This window comes from Sus scrofa, chromosome 7 (genome assembly GCF_000003025.6).
Source record: "Sus scrofa isolate TJ Tabasco breed Duroc chromosome 7, Sscrofa11.1, whole genome shotgun sequence".
NCBI classification, from domain to species: domain Eukaryota; kingdom Metazoa; phylum Chordata; class Mammalia; order Artiodactyla; family Suidae; genus Sus; species Sus scrofa.
In genome coordinates, this window is record NC_010449.5 from 10549720 (window position 1) to 10571695 (window position 21976).

At 46.1% G+C, this 21976-nt stretch overlaps 1 long non-coding RNA gene across 3 annotated transcripts in view; it reads left to right on the forward strand.

Moving 5' to 3' along the window:
• Window positions 1-21976, forward strand: part of LOC106507125 — a 267777-nt gene that overhangs the window by 147326 nt on the left and 98475 nt on the right. For all 3 annotated transcript variants that reach the window (XR_002346312.1, XR_002346313.1, XR_002346311.1), the window contains exon 3: window positions 10559-10659. This is a non-coding gene — a long non-coding RNA (uncharacterized LOC106507125). The remainder of the gene's footprint in view (window positions 1-10558; window positions 10660-21976) is intronic.

Here is a 21976-nt window from a genome sequence, read left to right on the forward strand (position 1 = left end):
CCGTGTAGGAAACAGGCCCTCACCAGACAGTAAAGTGGGCAGGTGCTGTGATCCTGGGCTTCCCAGCCTCCAGACCTGTGAGAGAGGAGCGTTTGTGATTTGTAAGCCACCCTGTCAATTTTGTTCATGGCCTGAACCAACCGGGACTCCTGGCGATAGCAGCGTTCCTGACCCCTGCGCCCACCTGCTCCTCCCCGTGCTGTCAGGTCACTGGAGAACGCGCTCAGCAGAGCCTCCAAGGACGAGCACTGGGTGGAAGAAGTTGTGCTGGGAGGCAGCCTCGGGAGGGCTCAGCGACCCCAGGGAGAGCTCTGAAGATGGGGAGGCCTTCCACGCCGCCCAGAGTTGTGGCAGGGCATGTGTTCCTCGGCCAGGCATTGGATGAGGGCTGCACAGCTCCGGGGTTGAAACAACTCTGTCCAGCAGAGACAGCTCCCCTGAGGGCTCCCAGCCAAGCACCGTCTGCAACAGCGCTCTGGTAGATAAGGCCTGTGGTCCTGCCCGGGTCTGGGCAGCTCACTACAGTGTCCACTGCATAAGGAAGCCGGCCAGCGAGACTGACTGCTAGCCTCAGCCTGGTCACACAGCATAAATCATGCCTCAGAGTTGGTGTCAATTCGAGATAAGAGAGCTGGGCTTTCTATTTCCTCACCCATCATCTTTGGCTGCACACCACCCTGGGGTCGGGGGTTTGGTAGAAACTCCTATACCCTTCAGGTGCTCTGCATGTGCGTGAGCTTGAACCATGCAAGACGGTTCCGACAGTCCCATGGGGGCTCAGAAGAGAGTCACAGGCCAGTACACACAGAGCCAGGCAACGGGAACCAAGGGACAGGTCCCGCAGTGTCTGCAGCAGCATCTGTAGATCTGAAAGGATTTCCCAAGCAGTGAGCAGAGGGGGCGGGGGGGTCACTAGGAAAAGGGCCTGTGTCTGCTGGAAGAGCCCTGACCCTCAGGCAGGGAGCTGGGGGGTGAGGAGGGTCTGAGAGACGGAGAGGGGGTCTGCGTCTCACTCCGGGGGGGGGGGTTGCCTTGCAGGGAAGGCAGACTCTAGGATGGGGAGGGATGTGTAGAGGTTCCAGACGGCGTGGTCTGCAGCCTCTAGAGCATGAGCAGCCAAAGAACGCCATGGACCTGGGAGAGGCAAGGAGGTGGCCGGAGTTTTGTGTTCTAGAGTTTTCAGCATTCCTATGTCAGTAGGCGTAGGACAGCCTGTGAATGAGAAAAGGCAGAATGATGGAGAACCATGGAGGGTGCAGCCAGCTGTGCAGACGGGCATCTGGGGACCAGGCCAGCAATGGGCGCCTCAGTGGGTACCAGTGTGAATGCAGAGCAACAGGGACCCATCCATACCCCGCCTGGCATCGTGGTGGGACAGTGTCGAGCTGGAGTCTACATGGAGGAAGGAGGGACCTTGAACTGACTAAGAACTGTCCACCTGGACAGATGGAGACTCAGAAGAGAAATCGAGTTAAACACAATGAAGGAGAGTTACCTTTCTTATCCACATGCATATCGGGGCTGAGTTTGTTGCTGCTACGTGTAGTAACTCAGAATAAGGTCTTTTAGAATCCTCTGAATGACGCGATATGTGGAGGCTTCGGACAGCAGGTGTTTGTTTCAGCTCAGCGTGATTCCTGTTTTGTTGAAGGGGTCCTTTCCCTACCTAGAGAAGGAGCTACACTGTGATGCAAGGACCAAATCAGGCAACGGAGGACAGAAGATTACTTACCCGAACCTGGGCCCTGAGGCAGAGACCACACTTTATGGGCATCACTTGGATAGTATGTCTGCAGTTTTGACATCATAACCCACGTGCCCAACACAGAACCACATGGGCACATATATCCACATGCATGCACCTCTTCTAAGGCTTTTCTTTTTTCCATCCCTTTTCATGCTACAGGGAGTCAGAAGAACAAAAACACTAAAGAATAGATGCCAGCTTAGAGCCGTGTGTGTGTGTGTGTCTGTGTGTGTGTGCGTGTGCGTGCGCGCGCCTTTTTTCACCCAGGGTCTCAGAGCTGCAGCTTCCTGCTTGGAGCTTTTCTTGTCTGTTTCAAAGCCCCCTTCACAAGCTTAACACTGACAAGGAGAACAATGCAGAGTGAGCTAGAGCTTGGAAATGAACAGAAAGAAGTGACTGACTTTGGGCTACTCTGGTGGGGTAAATGGACTATAAAATGCAATTTTAAATTAAATAGGTGCTTTATGTGCAACACAATATTGATTTTGTTTCCACAGGCAGAGGCTGAAGAATTGCTTGCAGTCTATTTGCATGTGAGCATGTGTGTGTGTGTGAGAGAGAGAGAGAGAGAGAGACAGTTTAGGAAGAATTTAAGAGTGAGTTTTGCTTTAACGGCTCAGAAAGGACGTCATGATTATTGTCTTTGGTTTTCAACTCTTCTTGGTCTGGAAATAATGACTCTCCCCCCCTCTGACCTGTATCTCTCCTTTCCAAAAGCCCCCACTCTCCCATGCTGGTGACGGCGACATCACCCATCCACCACGGCCCGTCTGCTGCTCTGCCTTCACTCTCCCCTCTTTTCCTTGCACTGCGGTGACAAGATGGGCACTCCTGACGTTGAGGAGCAGGAGGATGTTAGCATCTCCTTCCACCACTTCCCCACCAACCTCCCTTCCATGTCTCTGGAAAACAAAAACAGGATCTACAAGGTCACAGGTCGGGGACCCTGGGATCCTCCCTCCAAAATGCTGTTTGCAGGGTGTCTTCAAGGGGAGAGTGTGAACTCTGCCACCCTCAAGATGAAAGGGCAGGAAGTTCCCTTGTTGGGCAGTGGATTAAGGACCCAGCTGTGGCGAGGGCAAACTATGACGTGGGTTCAGTTCCTGGCCTAGGAACCTCCACGTGCTGGAGATGTGACCAAAGAGAGAGATGGAGGGGGAGAGAAATATTTAAAGCAAAAAAAAAAAAAGTGGTGGAAGGGCGGTGCTGGTCCTGAGCAAAAGGCGGGAGAGGAGGGATGCTTGTCCTCACTGCCCCAATATCACCTCATGTGAACACCTGTCCACACCTTTTATACCCATTGAGCAAGTCTGGCTTAGCCCCAAACCCAGGGTCTAATGTTTTTCGTGAAGCAGAAGCGTGATTGAATTAACTTATTTGCACTAAGAACTTAAAGCATTTGATGTGAAAAGAAAAAAAAAATTCTTGAAAGCTATCGTTTAATCGTTGGCAGGGATGGAGGCAGAGGCTTTCTCTCTTCCACCACCTGTGGGGAAGAATTTGGTGCGTTCAAGTCTTAATCTCTGCACCCCTTGGTATAGTAGTTCCCTTTCGAGGACTTTATTTTAATGAACTAATTGGGGATATGCACAAAAATAGATGCATTTGGATTCGTGGTATAACTTTTAATAGCCACAAACAGAAAGTAACCTAAATTAAAAAAAACAATACAGTGCCCTAAGAGTCTATAGTGGCAAGAGGCAGAAGCCAAGACAAGCCAGCCTAAGCGGGCGGCGGGGGTTGGTGATGGGAAGATAAGCACGTCTCCAGGGATGGAGGTTACGAACATACCTGGGCAGCCCTGCATTTGACACCTGTCGCTTGGGGCAAGAGAACCAGTGAAGGTCCACATGCCGGATGTCTAAATATTTAAGGGTTATAACCAAGCTATGTTATAATGTTTGAGTAGTTAAATAGAAGGTCCTGCTTTCCTCCCTTGACGAATCTACCTTCGAAACAATCTGGGAGTCCCTGTCGTGGCTCAGTGGTTAGCAAACCCGACTGGCATCCATGAGGACGAGGGTTTGGTCCCTGGCCTCTCTCAGTGGGTTAAGGATTCAGCGTTGCCGTGAGCTGTGGTGTAGATCACAGGTGTGGCTTGGATCCTGCATAGCTGTGGCTCTGGCGTAGACTGGCAGTGACAGTTCCGGTTGGACCCCTAGCCTGGGAATCTCCATATGCCGTGGGTATGGCCCTAAAAAACAAAACAAAACAAAACAAAAAGAAAGAAAGAAAGAAAAGAAAAACAATCTGGAGCAGCAGATTTCTCAGAGTTTTGTGCCTGAAAATGCAGCACATGGAGAGCCACACTCTCATCCTGGGCCCCTTAGCCCTCTGGCCCTGCTGGCGCTTTTTCTTCCATTCACCTCCTGGTCAGCCCCGGGTCTTAAGGGGCGCTGCTGACCGTCGCACACGTGTGGACTCACCCGCCTGCCCATTCAGGTCCTTCTTCACCCCTGCAAATATCAACCCTAGCCTTCTCTTTGGATCTAGGGATGCATATACCAGCGAGGTGAAATGCCCTTAGAGAACCCCAGGAAAGGGGTCCACCCTGGCCCTCAAGTGGGCGTGGGCTTTTTGGGCTGAGAATTCAGGGATCCTGGCTTTCTGGGGTGTGGCTCAGAAGAAGCAAGTTTGGGTTTCAGATTGGCACACCCCTTAGCCCCATAGGGAGGGCTTGGCTAGAAGAAGGATGAAGCAGGTATCCTAAGGTGGGGGCTCCAGGGCAAGGGGCTCAAGACGGCGGCCCCTTCTTGCCAGAGTCAAAGACCAATAATGCAGGGGATCTTTGGAAGGGACTGCTATTAGTTTGTTGTAGCTTCCATCGCAGAGGACCACAAACCACGTGTCTTAAAATAACGGAGATTTATTCTCTCATGGTCCTGGAAGCCATAAGTCTGAAGTCACAGTGTCAGCAGGGCCATGCTCCCTTCAGAGGCTCTAGGGGAGAGTCCTTACTTGCCTCCAGCTCCTGGGGGCCCCCGGGTGTAGGCGACGACCATAGACGTAAAGAACAGACCTGTGGTTGCCACGGGGAAGGGCAGAGGGAGAGTTGGTTGCCTGCTCCTAAGGCATAAGCCAGTGAATAAGGAAAAAAGGTAACAAACATAAGAGGGTGATGAGAAAGAAGAGGCTGAGCAGGAGGCAGATCAAAGAGAAAAGAAGAAAAGGGTGAAAAAGAAGCCATGTGGAGAGAGCTCTAGAATCGAGAATGAAGAAGGCCCCTCATCACTGGCCTTTGGAAATTTCAATCCACAGTCCCATGGACAATCCGTTTGCCTTTTATGAAGGACACATGAGTTCCCGATTAGTTGAGTCCATCTTCATGACCTTCAAGCTGGCCTGCGTTCCATCTAACTCCTGTGTGTCCACTTTCCTTCCGCTGGTCACAGCAATCATCTGAGGACCCCAAATGTTAGACCTCTAGGAGAGATATTATTTCTTAGCACCACCTGCAATGAAGAACTGCAGACTGGATAGTTGTAGGTGGCCCAGAGTCAGTTTTCTTTACTGACCACGATCCAAACCAGCATCTCACGCACAGCAAGTTCCTTTTCCCAGGATTCCCTCGAAGGAAGTGTATCCCGGGTACATTGAAAAAGTCAGGCAACCCTTCTGTATGATTCTCAGCTCCCAATGTCACTGTTTAAAAATATATGTCACGTTAAAAGATAATTATCCATCAAATAAAATAAGCATCGATGAGGCCACATTGATAGAAATAAGATTAAAAAAAAAAAAAACAAGGGGGGGAGGGAAGTGGAATGCCAGCTAATAAATGTAGAAGGAACGGCACAGTCAGAAAATTATCATTTGGCCAACGTCATAATGACAACTGATTCAGGCAAGAAACATCAATGAATGCGACTAAAAGTGCCAGGTGAATGCTTGGTGACAAAGAGAACATTGACTTCACTGTAAAGCATCTCCCCACAAAATGATTATTAATAACAAAGAGAAAAACAGTGACTTTTTAGTGGAGAAACTAGGCAGACAGAACTTCAGCCACGTGATCAAAGCTGGCTTCACTACTAATGGAACAAATCGATTTTATGTGCCTCCTAAACAGTGTCGGAACGGGACACAACTCTTCTGTGACATTCCAGCCAAAAGTACATAATCTGAATCTAATCATGGGACACATGAGACAAATCCAAATTGAGGAACATTCTACAAAAATTTCAAGCTCGTGAAAGACCAAGAAAAACTCTAGAACTATTCTAAAGGTGACAGTTAAATACAGTGCTTGATCTCGGACTGAACCCTGAACCAGAAGAACAGTTACTCTTCTGTGAAAGACGTTATTAGGATAAGTTCCATCAACTGGATAGTATTGTCTGAATGGTTTGGGGGCACACTTAAACAGTTCAGAGATCTATTGATAAATATGTATGTACCTGTATGTACACATGTGCACACATAGACACACCTCTGTATCCATTCATCCAGAGAAAATGGAAATGACAAAGCAAATGTAGTAAAGGCCAAAGAGCAGCACTGGGGAGTCTGGCTGAAGCTGCCATGGGAATTTTTTGTTTCCATTTCTTGTTCCTGTCGTGGCGCAGTGGTTAACAAATCCGACTAGGAACCGAGAGGTCACGTGTTCGATCCCTGGCCTTGCTCAGTGGGTTGAGGATCCGGCGTTGCCGTGAGCTGTGGTGTCGGTTGCAGACGAGGCTTGGATCCCGCGTTGCTGTGGCTCTGGCGTAGGCTGGCAGCAACAGTTCCGATTAGACCCCTAGCCTGGGAACCTCCGTATGCCGTGGGTGCAGCCCTAGAAAAGGCAAAAAGACAAAAACCAAAACAAAACAAAAAAACCCCTTTTCTGTAAGTCTGGAATTATTTAAAAATAAAGATAAATACCAATCAAATCCCTTAGAACCAAGCCGTTGTGGCCCCTTTTCCCAATAGCTGATAAAATGTCATTTTGTGCCAGCACAGTGTCAGTTTCAGCTCTATCCTGAAGCTTCCTCCATTCGTTTCCCAAGTCCTACTCTCTGAGCTGCTTGGTGTTCGTCAGCCCTGGCCTTGTGCCAGGCTGTGACTGTCCTCGCAGGCTTTTCCCCCTGGTGCCCAGTGGACAGGTACCCAGGGCTCAGCCCTGCGGGTCTGTGTGGGCCTGGGGAATCCGCCCTTTAGCTCAGGAAGCAGGTGCTGTCCTGGCATCTTCCCCACACCATGACGACGGGGGGCTGACCTGGGCTGCTGGGTGGAGGAGGAGCTCTGTCTCCGTCCCGTGAAGACCTGACTGTGACCCGAAGGAAAGGAAGTGAGATGCAAGTGAGGGGAACATCGTCCCTTTTTTCCAGGAAAAACCTTCGGAAATGTAAAGAGCTTTTCCCTTCATCATCGCTATCAGATATGTATTCTCCTGGGTTTCCTAGTACTTCCAAAGAATTAATCCTTCCCTGCTAGACTTCACAACACCCCCCTCCCCCTACACACACACACACACACACACACACACACACACACTGAGAATGGCTCCCTATGCAAGATTTCCCTAGGAACCATCTCAATCTTCATTACTCAGCACCCAAATAGCTTTATTTCATTTTATTTTATTTTATTTATCTTATTCCATTTTATTTATTTTATTTTTTTATTTTACTTTTTATTTTATTACTAACAATTATTTTATTTTATTATTTTATTTATTTTATTGTCTTTTTAGGGCCATACCTGTGGCATATGGCGGTTCCCAGGCTAGGGGTCAATTCAGAGCTACAGCTGCCAGCCTATGCCACAGCCACAGCAACACCAGATCCGAGCCGTGTCTGCGACCTGCACCACAGCTCACAGCAATGCCGGATCCTTAACTCGCTGAGTGAGGCCAGGGATAGAACCGGAGTCCTCATGGATACTAGTCGAGTTCGTTACTGCTGAGCCACAACCGGAATTCCTTTTCGCTTTAATTTTGCTCCTTGAGGCATCATGACACTCCCAGAAAAGACTTCACCTCTACAAAGAGAGGAAGAACGTAAATAGCAATAGTTCGGTGCACATCTGGGTACCATCGCCAGTCAGGAGCACGCGGCGCAGCTCCAGGTGTGAGCAGAACAATGTCAGCTTTCCGGGAAATTACAAGTACCTGGTGTAAGGTATCTGTGCCTGGTTCTGTCAGACACATCGTAAAACCTTCAAACTTACGTGCAGATGGTGAATGTCCTTCACAGTTAGTGGTCTCTCGGTAGAGTTTTCAATAGGGCATTCACCGAGGGTAGGAAGAAAAATATATTGATGTCCCTGAAGGGAAATAAATGAAACCCTTCAGACGTGATGCCAGACGGTGTGGTCATCATGCCGCCATTCTGCATGGATTAATCCATTCTACATGGATTAATTTGGGCAGTGGTGCAGAACGGTCAGGAGCCAGCTCTCAGAGGCTCCCGATGAGAGCTTTAGCACATCATTGTCTGGACGGGGTTTGGTTTGAGATAGAATTGGAAGGCGCCGGAGGGAGCTGGAGAGACGGCTGTATCTGGGAACTGGCTAAGTCAGGAGGCGGAAGCCTATGGCTGGTGGCAGCCTGGTCTATAGCAGAGATGAGGGCCTCACACCAGACCCGCCATCTACGTTGGGAAGAGAAGGAGGACAGGAGGGGGCCACGAGATGCCTTAGGGAATTTACGAGGACCACTGGTTTGAAGGGACCGTTTAAGAAAATGCTTTTCCTTGGAATGCTGAGCTCCCTTAGGGCTGTGAGTGAGTAACTAGCAGGGTCCTCTCTCTGGGGATGGTGGGGATGCTGACAAACATCCCACCTGGAGGACGCCAACTGCAGTGCACTTGGGTGAAGAGATGCTGGGAAAGGATCTGGCTCCTTCTCAGGAGCAACAGATGGGATTGACGGCTGATTAAAGCTGTACAGTCTACTGCGTTTGTTTTCTCAGGACGTTGTTCAAAGCGTTTGTTGATTTGGGTTTGTGTGGATTTCTCTCCTGGCCATTCATTACATAAAGACAGGTTGTTTCAAAGCCTGATTTAGAAAACTCCTGGGATATGCATCTTAACCTCTGGACATCATGAAATCCTATCTTGGTGCTAATGGGAGAAGATGCTTACAGAGACTTGAATGAAGTTTCCCTTTGAAACCTTGTTTTAAAATGCCTGGGGAATGATAGATCATCTCAAGGCAAGACTGGACAACTGCTCTTGTAGCTAGCTAGTAAGTGAGATTTTGTTCTCAAAGTTTGGGACCAAGGTTTTTTTCTGCTAAGCAACTTGGCTATCCCCAAAGAGAGGTCAAGAATGTATCCAAACTGCAAAAATACCAAGAAAGCAAGAAACAAAGTGAGTTTAACGTAAACATAATATTTCATCATGTTCAAATAATCTGTCATATGTTTTCTCATGTCATCCTCAAAATAATCTTTAACACATGTGTACTGTCAACAAATCTTTCGGAATGCCTCCTGGGCTTCGTAACTTGGGATAACGGGAGGACAGACATGGTCTCTGCCCTTACGAATTTAGCCTGTCCTTGAAAACATAATAATTTCAAATAAACGCTACTTAATTCCAAGGTGGGAATAGCAGTCTCTTTCTTAAGTTTTACTGAGGAGAAACCTGAGGCTCCCCGAGATTCAGGGATAATTCTTCATGTCCAGAACCCAAGGAAAAAGCTATTGCCTCTTCTGTTGTCACTCTGTTTCTTAGGGCGTTTAGCTTCAATGTAACTTTTATTAGATAGCATTTCTTTGTCACACAAAAGTAAGTTCAGGAGATAATATGTGGTGTAAAAATAACTAATATTATGGGAATGTATTAAACCTAGACAGTTTTATTCACCAATTCTATTTTTGGACCTATTTTTGTTGTATCAGTAATTTTTGATAAAATATCAAGAGTTCTGGAGTTCCCGTCATAGCTCAGTGGTTAACGAATCCGACTAGGAACCATGAGGTTGCGGGTTCAATCCCTGGCCTTGCTCAGTGGGCTAAGGGTCCGGTGTTCCCGTGAGCTGTGGTGTAGGTTGCAAATGTGGCTCAGATCCTGCGTTGCTGTGGCTCTGGCATAGACTGGCGGCTACGGCTCTGATTAAACCTGTAGCCTGGGTACCTCCATATGCCGGGGAAGCGGACCTAGAAAAGGCAAAAAGACAAAAGAAAACAAAAAAACAAGAGTTCTCCTTTCCATTACGTACAATTGCAGTGTCACTAAAACCTGGCTCAATATAATTTTGCAAATCTATCTTCTTCTACAACATGTTGCCTATCCCCCAAACATCCTTACTTCTAGAAGATTCACAAAAGTAGCTTGTTTCACTCCTTTCTGTCTGTTTGGTGCCCAGCACGATGCCTGGCACTTGGTTGCTAGATAAAGGTTGCATACGTGAATGACTGCTCTCAGTATTATTTTAAGGGAAGAAAACCCTACGCTTGATTTCTTTCTTCAGATAGAACATGATCTTAAATTACATGAACTGCCCTGATTATTCACTTGAACCCACACAACCTATTAAAAAAAAAAAAAAAAGCCACTGTCAAGGTGAAATCGTCTTACTCTTAATATATAAAATTTTCAATTAGCCAGGCTAATTAAGGAGGGCCGATTTCCAAATAATTCCAGAAGTTAATAGTATCAGAAGGGTTATAATAGGATGTCCCAAAAGATCTTTCCCAAAAGGGATGGTCTGGTTGAGGATGAGTCTAATTGTATATAAACATACTTGGAATCATCCTGAAGCAACGCTCCAACATGCCTGTTGACTGTGTGTCTTTAGTAGGAATTTAATTTTCACTTGAAGTACACATCGAATATTTTCTGTGATGTCTTGGTTACCATTTCTCAAACTTTTTATTTCCACCAGGGGAAAATAAAGGTCCGAGTGAAAAGGCAGCAGCAAAACAAATCGAAGCATGAAAGTGAAGAGTTCGAAAAGGAGCTGGACAAGAGAACTTCAGGCAGAAGGTAACGGCCTCTGTTCTGTGGCCTTTTCAAGGAGTTCTGTGCTTGGAGGTTGTTTCACATGGTTGTGTAATGAATGTTTGAGCATCTACATGGGGTCTAAATGATCCCCTCCTGGCTTTGGTCCACCCGATGCCACATTTTTCTTGTCCAGCGATGCCTTAACTCATGCTGTGTGATTGACTCACTTGGAAATCTGAAAAAGGAGGCATCTAGTGATTGGCCAGAACTTGTAGCATCTGACTATGGTTGGTTCCACTCCTGGATCCCTTTTCTACATGGATAGTGACTTAAGACCTTTGATGAAGTTGAAGCATTAGGTTGTGTGTTCCTTCTAACTCCAAGAATTAGTTCCATCCTCAGAAGGGAATGCTTGATGAAAGATGGGTCAGAGTCATTCACAGTGACAGGCTGTATTTAGCAGAATAATCTTGTTTTCTTCTTTTATTTATTGCCCAGTAAACTCAGTGTTCATGGGAAAGAATTTTTAGGCACCCTAGTATTCGTCTTTGGAATGTATTTTTCTGTGTATGGTCGCACATAGCATCTGCATAATGGATGGTAGGGAGAAATTTTTTGCAACAATTCTTCGTTACAGATATGAGAAAACTGAAGCACGGAGAGCTTAAGTGACTTGTTCAAGGTAATCAGATTAGTTGGTAGCCAAAGCTAAAGCCCAGGACTCAAGATGCCCAGTATTTCACTGATTGCCTAAGTACATGCAGACATCCCGAATCAGATTCCTCTCTCTCTCCCAAGCTCATTCTTGATTTAAGTATCTTTTTTTTTTTTTTTTTTTTTTTCTTTTCTGGAACTAATTACAAATTTACAGTTTAGGCACCAAGCCAAGCCCGACTATATTGCTTCAGGCTGTGTCAGGGTAAAGCTAAGCAGAGATGTTCTGTGTTCTGTGAAGCCTTTTCAAGGGTCACGGTGCAAATGGGTGCTCACGTGAGTGTATGCACACGTACGCACATGTGTTGCTCATGTGTGGGTGTATGTGAGGGGGGCTGGGCAGCCTCTAACTTCAGCAAAATTACCTCCTTCTTTATCTACTTACCTCTTGGCCTTCCGGTAAGATTTTGTTTAAAAAAAAAAAAACAGGGCGTTCCCGTCGTGGCGCAGTGGTTAACGAATCTGACTAGGAACCATGAGGTTGCGGGTTCAGTCCCTGCCCCTGCTCAGTGGGTTAACGATCCGGCGTTGCCGTGAGCTGTGGTGTAGGTTGCAGACGTGGCTCGGATCCCGCGTTGCTGTGGCTCTGGCGTAGGCCGGAGACTACAGCTCCGATTCGACCCCTAGCCTGGGAACCTCCATATGCCGCGGGAGCGGCCCAAAGAAATAGCAAAAAAAGACAAAAAATAAATAAATAAAAAAAATAAAAATAAAAAAATGTCTGTAGTGACAGGCATTCCTGTCACATCAACATGTTCCACAGATACCTTCTCCTGAATCCCAGGAGAAACCATTCTGTTTCAACTGTACGTTATTCTTTATGGTATCATCTGTATTACTGTGATTTCTGTAACGTTGGGATTTTTAGTTCACATGCTCGGTTACACTATGTAATGGTGGGTTTTTGTTTATTCGCTTGCTTGTGTGTTGAGTGATCAACAAGGCTAACAGATATTTTATAGACAGATTCTTTTTCAAAATGTTATTATCTTTATTGTATAGTTCATTTACAATGTTGTGTCAGTTTCAGGTGTACAGCAAAGTGATAGTTATACATGGGTATATACCTATTTTTTTTTTTCAGATTCTTTTCCTTTATAGGTTATTACAAAATAGTGAGTAGAGGTCCTTGTGCTGTAGTAGGTCCTTGTTGATTGTCTGTTTTATATGTAGCGGTGTATAGATGTTAATCCCAAACTCCTGGTTTACCGCTACCCCCGCCCCTGCCACCCCGACTTTTCCCCTTTGGTAACCATCAGTTCATTTTCTATGTCTATGGGTCTGTTTCTTGCTTGTGTATGAGTTCACATATACAGATTCATTTTACTGTTTATGTTTCACTGAAAATTAAAACTCTACGATAGAGCAGTATGTTGATGCAGAGAATTTATTAGTTGAGGCCATAAGCCTGGCCCCTTCCGAAAGAACACATCAGATAAAGCCACCTCAGGATATTGCTTCTGATAATAAATGTGCAGACTGGACCATGCTGGTGCCCATCGGTGGTCTGGGCAGGGATTTTATGGGCATCCCCCCTCCACCCTTCCACCCCCCCCCCCCAAACTATTTGGCTTGAAAGCACGTCCTACTTGGTGGAATAGTGAATGTGGAAAGTGTTACGATTTAAGCTGCAAATTCAGATTAAAAATGCTTTGGTGTGTGGAGCTTATTCTTAAGTAAATTTCGTACATGAAGGTATCTGAAAATTATCTCTTTTTCATAAGCATATGGTTTTGCTGGTTTTGCTGCAAGGTAAACAACCATGGGAGAGATGATACAGAGAGTTCTTATTAGATGATTAAAACAAGATAGAGTCACCAGCTCTCCCCTAAGAGTTCCTGTTGAGCCTATGAGAGCCGAGGCGGGATGGGGGATGGTATTGAGTGGGGAGAAATGGGTGTGACATGCAGGACAGCCGTGCTGGGAGCGCCTTCGTGGCCTGGTGGTCAAGGATCTGGCATTGTCACTGCTGTGGTGCAGTTTTCATTCCTTGCCCAGGAACTTCTGCATTCTGTGGGCATGGCCAAAGAAATCAATCAATCAATCAAGACAGAGATGCTGAAGACAAACGAAACAATGTTATGAATTAATCTGAAGCCATTTTGTTCCTGATTTGCTCACTTGCAAATGACCCAATTAAAAACGCATAGGCTTCTTCTTCTTCTTTTTTTTGGCTGCAGTAAATACATGTAGGCTTCTGAAAGGTGACAATTGTGTCTTACCAATTTCTGCCTGTCTATTGCTTAGTATAGAACCAAGCACATTGTCAGCACTCCTGAAATGTTTCCTGTTTTTAAGTAAATGAATGAAAGCTTCTTGCACATGCATGTCTATGTTTCTCTACCAGAGAGACAGGTTTCCTGGGTTTTTTTTAGGTTGATGCATTCCACACTATTGCATGTGAAGTGAGGTGCCCTTTTAATCTAATATGCATGAAGCTGACCATCCTGAACAAAGAAATTGGCCTTCTCTGAATTCTGATGCTCTTAGACAGAAATTGAGATAAATATTTAACCACCCTTCCCTGTGCCCTCATGGATCTGTGTGAAATCCTTGAGCCAGCTAATTGAACATTAAATGTACAAGTTAACCTACTCATCTCTCAGTACAGAGGAGGCTAAAGTTAGTACATAAAGAACATTCTTCTTCCTCACATGTAGTCTAAAGCAACATAAAAATCTGCAAGACTGTTTTGAGACAGCATGTTTATAAGGAGCTTTGCCATACACATACGGGTTTTATGATGAACCTTTGACCTTTTTACAACCATGCACCCATAAACTTGTATCAGAAACTAAAAGAGAACAACCACCACACATACATGTTGCTGTTTCTCTGGGGGGGGGGGAAGCAATAGGTACAGTATTTCCTAATCCATAGAGCTTCCACTATGGGCTAAGTCAGGAAAGAAAAAAGTCATCCATAGAAAGGCATTATATTAGGCAAATGAACCAAGTCGGAAGAGGAGAAGAGCATTTGCAGTTTAAGCAGCCAAGTTAAACATGACACGATTAGAGCCAATCTTTGGGGACCAAGTTAGTAGTAATTGTGCCTTATTTAACTTGGCCAATTAAAGGCTGAACTCTTTTCTAATTGGCTATTTTCAAAGCAATCACACCTTTGCACCCAGAATTTTTTTCAGCTTGCCGTTTTTAATTTAGGTATTTGGCTGCCTAATGGATGTATGTGTACCTAGACCCCTACCTAAATATTTGCACATAATACAAAATTAATATGCATTTGTATTGGGTAGAATAAATGGTTTCTTTTTATAGTAAGCTTTTTAACCAGATCAAGGTCATATATGTTTTTACATGTCTAATAATTTTCAACATCTGAAGAAAGTATATAAGCTGTGAAATATATTGCCTAAGGGAAGATTCCTAGAAAATAACTGTTACAACTTGGGAAAAATAACTTAAGGAACCAGGGTTTCAATAGCTAGAAAAAGCAGAGAAGGGAACAGAATGTTTGTTTTGTCTTTGACCAGCCAGAAGTGCATCTTCATTTACCTTGTTACCGTGAGTCAGGTAATGTGTGCTCATCCTGTGCTGAGAACTGCTCTTGGCCAGGTAATTGCAAACAAAGTTGCAGAAATTATCCCTGTCTCAAGAAGCACCTACTCTAAAAGCAAATAAAAAGGGACCTACATTGCATGGGGCTACGTACACAGGACCAAGCCATGGAATCAGCTGCTCAATTTTCTACACTGGGGTAAAAGTACCCGTATACATCAGTATTACGACTTCGATTCATAAGAGGAGACAAGACAACAGTCGGAGGGAGGAGGTCATTACTGCTCGATGAACTGAGACTGATGGAGTGAGTCAAAAAGTCTTTTCTGGAGACGTCTAGTAGAACAAGCACTGGAAAGAGGGGCAGGAAGCTTTAAAGGAAATGAGCAAAATTTAGCTTCGCAGAAAAAAAACAGCAGTAGTGCTCTTAAGACCCATCTATCTTTCTAGGGCCTTTAGGAATTAAGGACAGGTGTATTTTTACATCAAGTGTGGATCCAAACACAGAGGCTAGAGTAGACTTTAACTTTCAAGATCTAAGACCCATTTTCTGTCTGACAGAGTGAGTAGTTGCTTAAGAATTTCAATGCCATGTTGTATGCATTATGGCTGATTTTACAATCAGCTTTTCTACACACACTTTCCATTCTCTGTGGAGATGGAAACCTTAACGCTGTCACCTGTTTTGATCAACAGAAGGAACTGATTGAAAGAAAGGTAATCTGAGTGCAGGGTGAAGTTATGGCTGAAGCGAAATGAAAACTCACAACCTGAGGCCATGTGGTGGGGCTTGATGGGGTGAGCTGGAAGGAGCACTGGGCCCTGGGCTTCTAGAAAAAAGAACGCAAGGCTCTCTCTTTGCTTTCCTGGGGTGGGGGTGGGTAGAGATAATTTTACCCTCGAAAGGAGGTGTTGCTGTCATAGTTCACATTTTGATATACTTCGTTGGCCAACATGGCGGTGGTGGGATGGCTGGAGGCATTGCATGGTAGAAGACGGCTTTGAATCTGGTTCAACTCCATCTGAAGTGACCCCTCTCTTGCTATCAATTTTAGATGTTCTTTCTTCCCCCATAGGGTGGACCCCTGGCTGGCTTAAGAAAGCGTGAGGCTGAAAACTGTAGCCAGCAATTGTTCACATATTGGCCAGGGTTCTTGCCTGCTCTCTGGCTCTCTCTGGAAATTTGGATAGGCCGTTCCTCTCTTTAGAGTGATACGTCTGAAGGTTTATGTTCGGGGAAAAAGAACAAATGACGTCAGGCCTCTGTCTGCTGTGATTCTAAGCAGAGCTCACTGAGTCAGGATCTGGTCCAGCTTATAGAGGCACATTGTAGTTAAGGGGCTGAAATCCCAGCTGAAAACAAGATGTTGCCCAACTTTGCCTGTCATTTTTCTATGCGTGTATTTACTTTGGGAACCTGCTGGAGAGGTAAGACTACTTGAGCGCTGAATTTGTACATTCTAAAAATGTCTGGCCCAAACACCATCAGCGTACCCAGTAAGCTATCATAATGATCATTCTTCAACGTCAGTCCAATCTATAATCTCCTACAGATTTGGCCTCATACTCTGCTCACCAATCTTGAGTGAGGTGTTTTTCCAAAAGATTTTATTTTCAGTATTAAAGCTTGAGCATTGATGAAAAGAGAACTTGGCCTGACATGTCACTGAATATTTATTTTAGCAGACACAGATTGAGGCCTGACTGTAGGCAAGTGAAGAGCGTTGGCGTTACCAAAATCAACCAGTCGTGGCTTCTGCCCTCAATCTGAGGAGAGGCAACTCCATTAAAAAGGGTCCCTAAAAACAATCGTAAACAGAGGTACATGAGACATTCAAACAAGAGATGACATAGAGGTGGAGAGCATGAGTTGGTTGAAAAGAGACTCTCTGAAAGAGAATGAATTTTGTGATCAGAGAAGGGCACCGGAGAAAGGGAAATGGTGTCAGATAAACCAAAGAACTGCCTTTCAGATCTTTCCGTTCCATCAAGAATTTGAGTGTCGCAGTCCTAAGAAGAGTATAGCAATGAGGTCTTTTTATTCTGGCGACCTCATGGGGCCATACGGATCCTGGAGAGCCTGCCCCTACCAGGACTAGCTAATTCCTAGAGATATAAAGGACTTTCCCACCAGCATGCCTTTCACATGCAAACCAACCAGTCAGGAGCCCACACCCCGACCGCCCCACCCTCTGGGCCCTCAGCCCCTCCTCTCATTACCCCACAGCCAGTGCGGTAGGCTGTCTGTTTCCCTCCCAAATTCATAGGTTGGAATTCGAATCCCAATGTGATAGTATTTGCGGGGTTTTTGCCAGGGAGTTAGGTGAGGGGGCAGAGTCCTCATGAATGGCCTGAGTGCCTTCAGAAGGACCCCAGAGAGCCAGCGCCGCCTCCTCTCACGGGAGGACGTCACGTGAGAAGTTCTGGTCTCAGAACCCGGCTGTGCTGGGGCCCTCATCTCAGACTTTTAGCCTCCAGAGAAACGTTTGTTGTTGAAGCCACCCAGTGTATGGAGTTCTTTCAGAGCAGCCTGAACTAAGACATCTAGGTACTAGGCAGCTAGGGACAGCCCGTGTGTCCCAGAGCCTGCTGATTCACCTGCCTCACCCATTCCTTCCCACAGAAACCACAATAACGGCTTTGCTCACACTTCCCCTGCTCTCTCTGCCTCCTGGCAGACCCAGTGCTTCTCCCTGTGCCCCTCCTGCCCCTCTTCCCTTGAGAACTGAGCGATTTTTCAATGGCAGTCATCCCCTGGCCTCAGCAGACTTCGATCATACCTACATTTGAAAACACTCAACTATATGGAGTTCCCTTTGTGGCTTGGTGGTAATGAGGCCGACTAGTGTCCATGACGATGCAGGTTCGATCCCTGGCCCTGCTCAGTGGGTTGTGGATCCGGTGTTTCTGTGGCCCTAAAAAGACAAAAATAAATACATTAAAAAAAATAAAAACATTGAAACATATGTCCATGGAAGACTATAAAAGGCAATGGAAAAAAGAACACACACAAAAATTAAAATCTCAGGCACGAAGAAAGAGTTTATAGTACAGCTGGAGCAAGTGTGGGACAGAAGCCAGTTGGAAGATGCCTGGACAACACGGCCTCCCGTGTCAGCCACTGTGAGTGAAGGGAAGAATATTTGAAGAATGCAGCTTAGGCTGCAGAGGCAAATTTGGCTTTGGAACTTCGTCTTCTTTTCGTCTTTTTAGGGCCGCACCCACGGCCTATGGAGGTTCCCAGGCTGGAGTTGAATCAGAGCTACAGCTCCTGGCCTACACCACAGCCACAGCAACGCCGGATACGTAACCTGCTGAGCGAGGCCAGGGATTAAACCCATATCCTCATGGATACTTGGTTCAAAACCCACTGAGCCACAGTGGCACTCCTAGTAGCTTTTGCACTTCTTTTCTTGCCTTAGAGTTTGTTATATGTGATTTCCGACTAAGTACATTTCTCTCCCCTAACCTTGCGGTCAGAATGCTGGCAAGAGAGTTGGCAGGCTGGTTTGCACTGCCTTGCAGATGTCCCCAGGGCTGCTGGGATAAAGAAAGGGTGGTGGTGCCCTGAAGAAGGGGACCCCCCATGACAGGAGAAGGCTCTGCTGACCATGGAAGCTTCCTGCTGCCTGCCACTCCATTACACTAATGCTGTCTTCATCTTCTGAAAAATGACATCTAAACGTCCTACTGTCCTATTTTGTTTCCTTTTTTTGTCTTTTTGTCATTTCTAGGGCCACACCTGCGGCATATGGAAGTTCCCAGGCTAGGGGTCTAATCAGAATTGTAGCCACCGGCCTCCACCACAACCACAGCAACTTGGGATCTGAGCTGCGTCTGTGACCTACACCACAGCTCATGGCAATGCCAGATCCTTAACCCACTGAGAAAGGCCACGGATCGAACCCGCAACCTCATGGTTCCTAGTCGGATTCATTAACCCCTGAGCCACGACAGGAACTCCTAAATGTCCTACTGTCCTATTTGAAACACTTGGGTTTCCGCTTCTGCAATGTTCAGCATATAAATGCAGCCGCAGTTGAGCTGGAACCTGCCTGTCCAGTACTTCCACCCAGTAGACCTTACTGAATCTGCAGTGTCATGGATTTTCTAACCACTCCTTGAACAGACAGACCATGCTGTTAGAACCAGTGGAGCGCTAACTCAAGGCCAGTGGAGAAATGGGAAAGTAATCCTTTAATAAGGGATGGACAAAACCCTGCTTCCCAACAAGGCAAGGCTCTCTGATAACAGCATGATAGGAAAACATGGTTTCCTTTCAGAGCTGAATCTGTCCTCCCTTTCATCACAATGTCTGCCTCACGGCTTAAATATTCAGGGGCTCTTGAAAGAGAGGAGGAGATGGCAGGACCTGCAGGGTGAATGCCATGTCCCCTTAAGTAGCCAGCTACCTGGGCACAGCTGGTGACGTTCTTTACAGACCCATTGGCAGATGGAGGAAGAGAGAGCTAGGAAGATGTCAGGCTGCCTAGGTTACTTGCGGCAAGGAGGCTGGATGTGCAAGAGGAAGCAGGGCTTTCCTGCCTGCCTTTTCTAGAGCAGGCACGCTGCCCAGGGCTAAGGCAGAGCTCAGGGAATGTCAGGTTCGGAGTCATCACGATGCAGAGGGCATTTGTAAATACAAGGTGAAAGTAGCTTCCTTTGAAACATGATGAAGCGTGTGAAGTTGCTCCATTAACTTTAAGAAGTGGACTCTTTTTTTGTATCTGTTTTCCTCACGGCTCTCCTTCAGGGCGGGGGCCTTACCACGGCAGGTGGGCAGCTAGAATACATTTCCCTTTAGTGAACAGATGAATATGTGAATGATGAGTGAATCCCAGGCAGAGGGGAGAGAATGTGTATGAATGTTTGTATTTTTATTAAAAAAAAAAAAAAGGCCGCAAAATAAGCCATAATGATAAAGACTGCACATACAAATGCCCATTCAATCTTTAAAACAATCCTTGGAAGAGGGATTATTCCCATGATTTTCTTATGAGAAAACTGAGGATCACAGACCAAATTAACCACCTAAGTGCCCAGAACTAGTAAATGACAACACTGGGGCGAGACCCCAGGTCTTTCGGTTCCAGGTAGATGAAACTACAGCTGTCTGGCTTGTCTTGCAGAAAAACTCATCACAGGAAGATGGGAAGAGAGCTAGAGGGGCAGAGAATAGAGACACAGTTATCAGATTTTACTTTGCTTAAGAATGAATGAAGTTTCAATGTTCAAAGACAGAACTGATGCCTAAAATCAGTAAGAAAAAGACACAGAACTCAAAAGAATGAGGGAAGAAGATAGGAACATGAAATCCATAACAGAAAGAGTCTCACCCTTCTTAAGAATCAGGGAAATCCCAATTAGATTGACCACTTGCTCTTACACCTAATGTTGGTAAAAATTTCAGATGTTTGATAATTTCAAGATAAAATGTCGATGAGAATATGAGGAAATGAAATCAGTCCCCTGGTGCCCTCCTAAGGGGAGGGGAGGGTGGTGTAGTCACTTAGGGAGTCAGTTGTCAGTTTCTAATAAAGTTGAAAATGCATATTCTCGACGTCTAGACGGTGGATTCTGTATATCTCAGGGGATACGCCAGGTGCATTCAGTATTAGAGAAAATACAATGACTTTGGATGGTCTTCAACTTGACACCATCCTTTGAAATTTCTCATTGAGAGTCTGTTTTGGTGGAGGTTGCTGTAGCCTAGATGCCCTTTCCAGCTGGTTCCCAGCTGGCAGGAAGACTGACTGTCAAAGGCTCATGGCTGAGCAACTCCTGGGGAATTAATTTCCCTGGGCCCACAGGAGCTGCCTTGCCCATCCTGGGCAGCCCGTGTGCAATGACTGGTCAACGTGGGGGAAGACAGCCTAGCCCCTCCCTCCCCTCAGTTCTGGAGGCACCAAGGGGCCACCCTGCTGTCAGCTCCAGGGACCAGCTGAGCCCTAGCCAGCAGCTGCACTGAGCTCACCCTTTCTCCCTGGTAACGTCCCAGGCTGCACAGCTCAGAGCTTCAGTGTCTGTTCTGGAGAGCTGAGCTAAGGAAGTTTATAATGCACACACATGGGTACCAAAGCACATGTGTAATTTGCACGTTGTAGTTGAATGCACACATATTTTGGCACATGCTCACAAATGTGCTTTCTTGATACGGTTGCATGATCAGAGAGGTTAAGAGATCAGTGCCTAATATGAGGTCGGTTGTATCCGTCCAATATTCTTATGTGGAAGTCCTGACCCCCCCAGTCCATCACAGGTAACCCTGTTTGGAAATATGGTCATTGTGGACGTGATTAGTTAAGATGAGTAGGGTGGACCCCCAATCCGCTATGACTTGGTGTCTATAAGGAGAAATTTGGACGCAAGACACACACGGGGAGATGAGCTGTGCTGTCAAACGCCAAGGAGCTGCCAGCATCTAGGAGAGAGGCCTGGAGAAGGTCCTTCCCTGGCATCCTTGCCATGGCCTTGGACTTGCAGCCTCTGGAGCTGTGGAACACTAAGGTTCTGTTTTTCTAAACCATTCAGTTTGTGGTTTTTGTCATGGCAGTAGCAAGTGAGCAGTGCCAGAGAGAGACCGTCACAAATGGGCACAGGGTGTAGTCCTTGCAAACTCATAACAGCAAAGCAGAAAACAAAGTTCGAACCACGTACATGTTTATCTGTAACACGTCACAGATAAAATGTAGCATATTCCTGTGATGGGTATTTTGCATCAGTTTAGAAGATGGTGGTCGGTTTCCTGACACTGACCCCAAACCTCCAGCAATGCCTGTTACTGAGGTGAAAGAGGGAGATGCTGAATGACCTGCGTAGAACGAAACCATTTAATGTACGTTTAAGAAATACAAACGCATACTCCATCCCTTGATAGCCACGTCTGTGGGTGTGACTGCACAGAATTGTGACCAGAAGGATATGCTCTAAGCTTTGGACGTCATTCGCCTCTGGGAGAAGGGTTAAGAGCTGTGGCGGGGGAGGGGGGAGGGGGGGTCGCTAAAGGGATGCGTCCTCAGCCGTATTTAACTTTTAATGAGAGTATATTCACGAATTTTCTTTGTAATTAAAAATTAGTAAAAACAAAACAAAACAAAAAAAACAACAAAAACAAATCATCAAGGAAATTT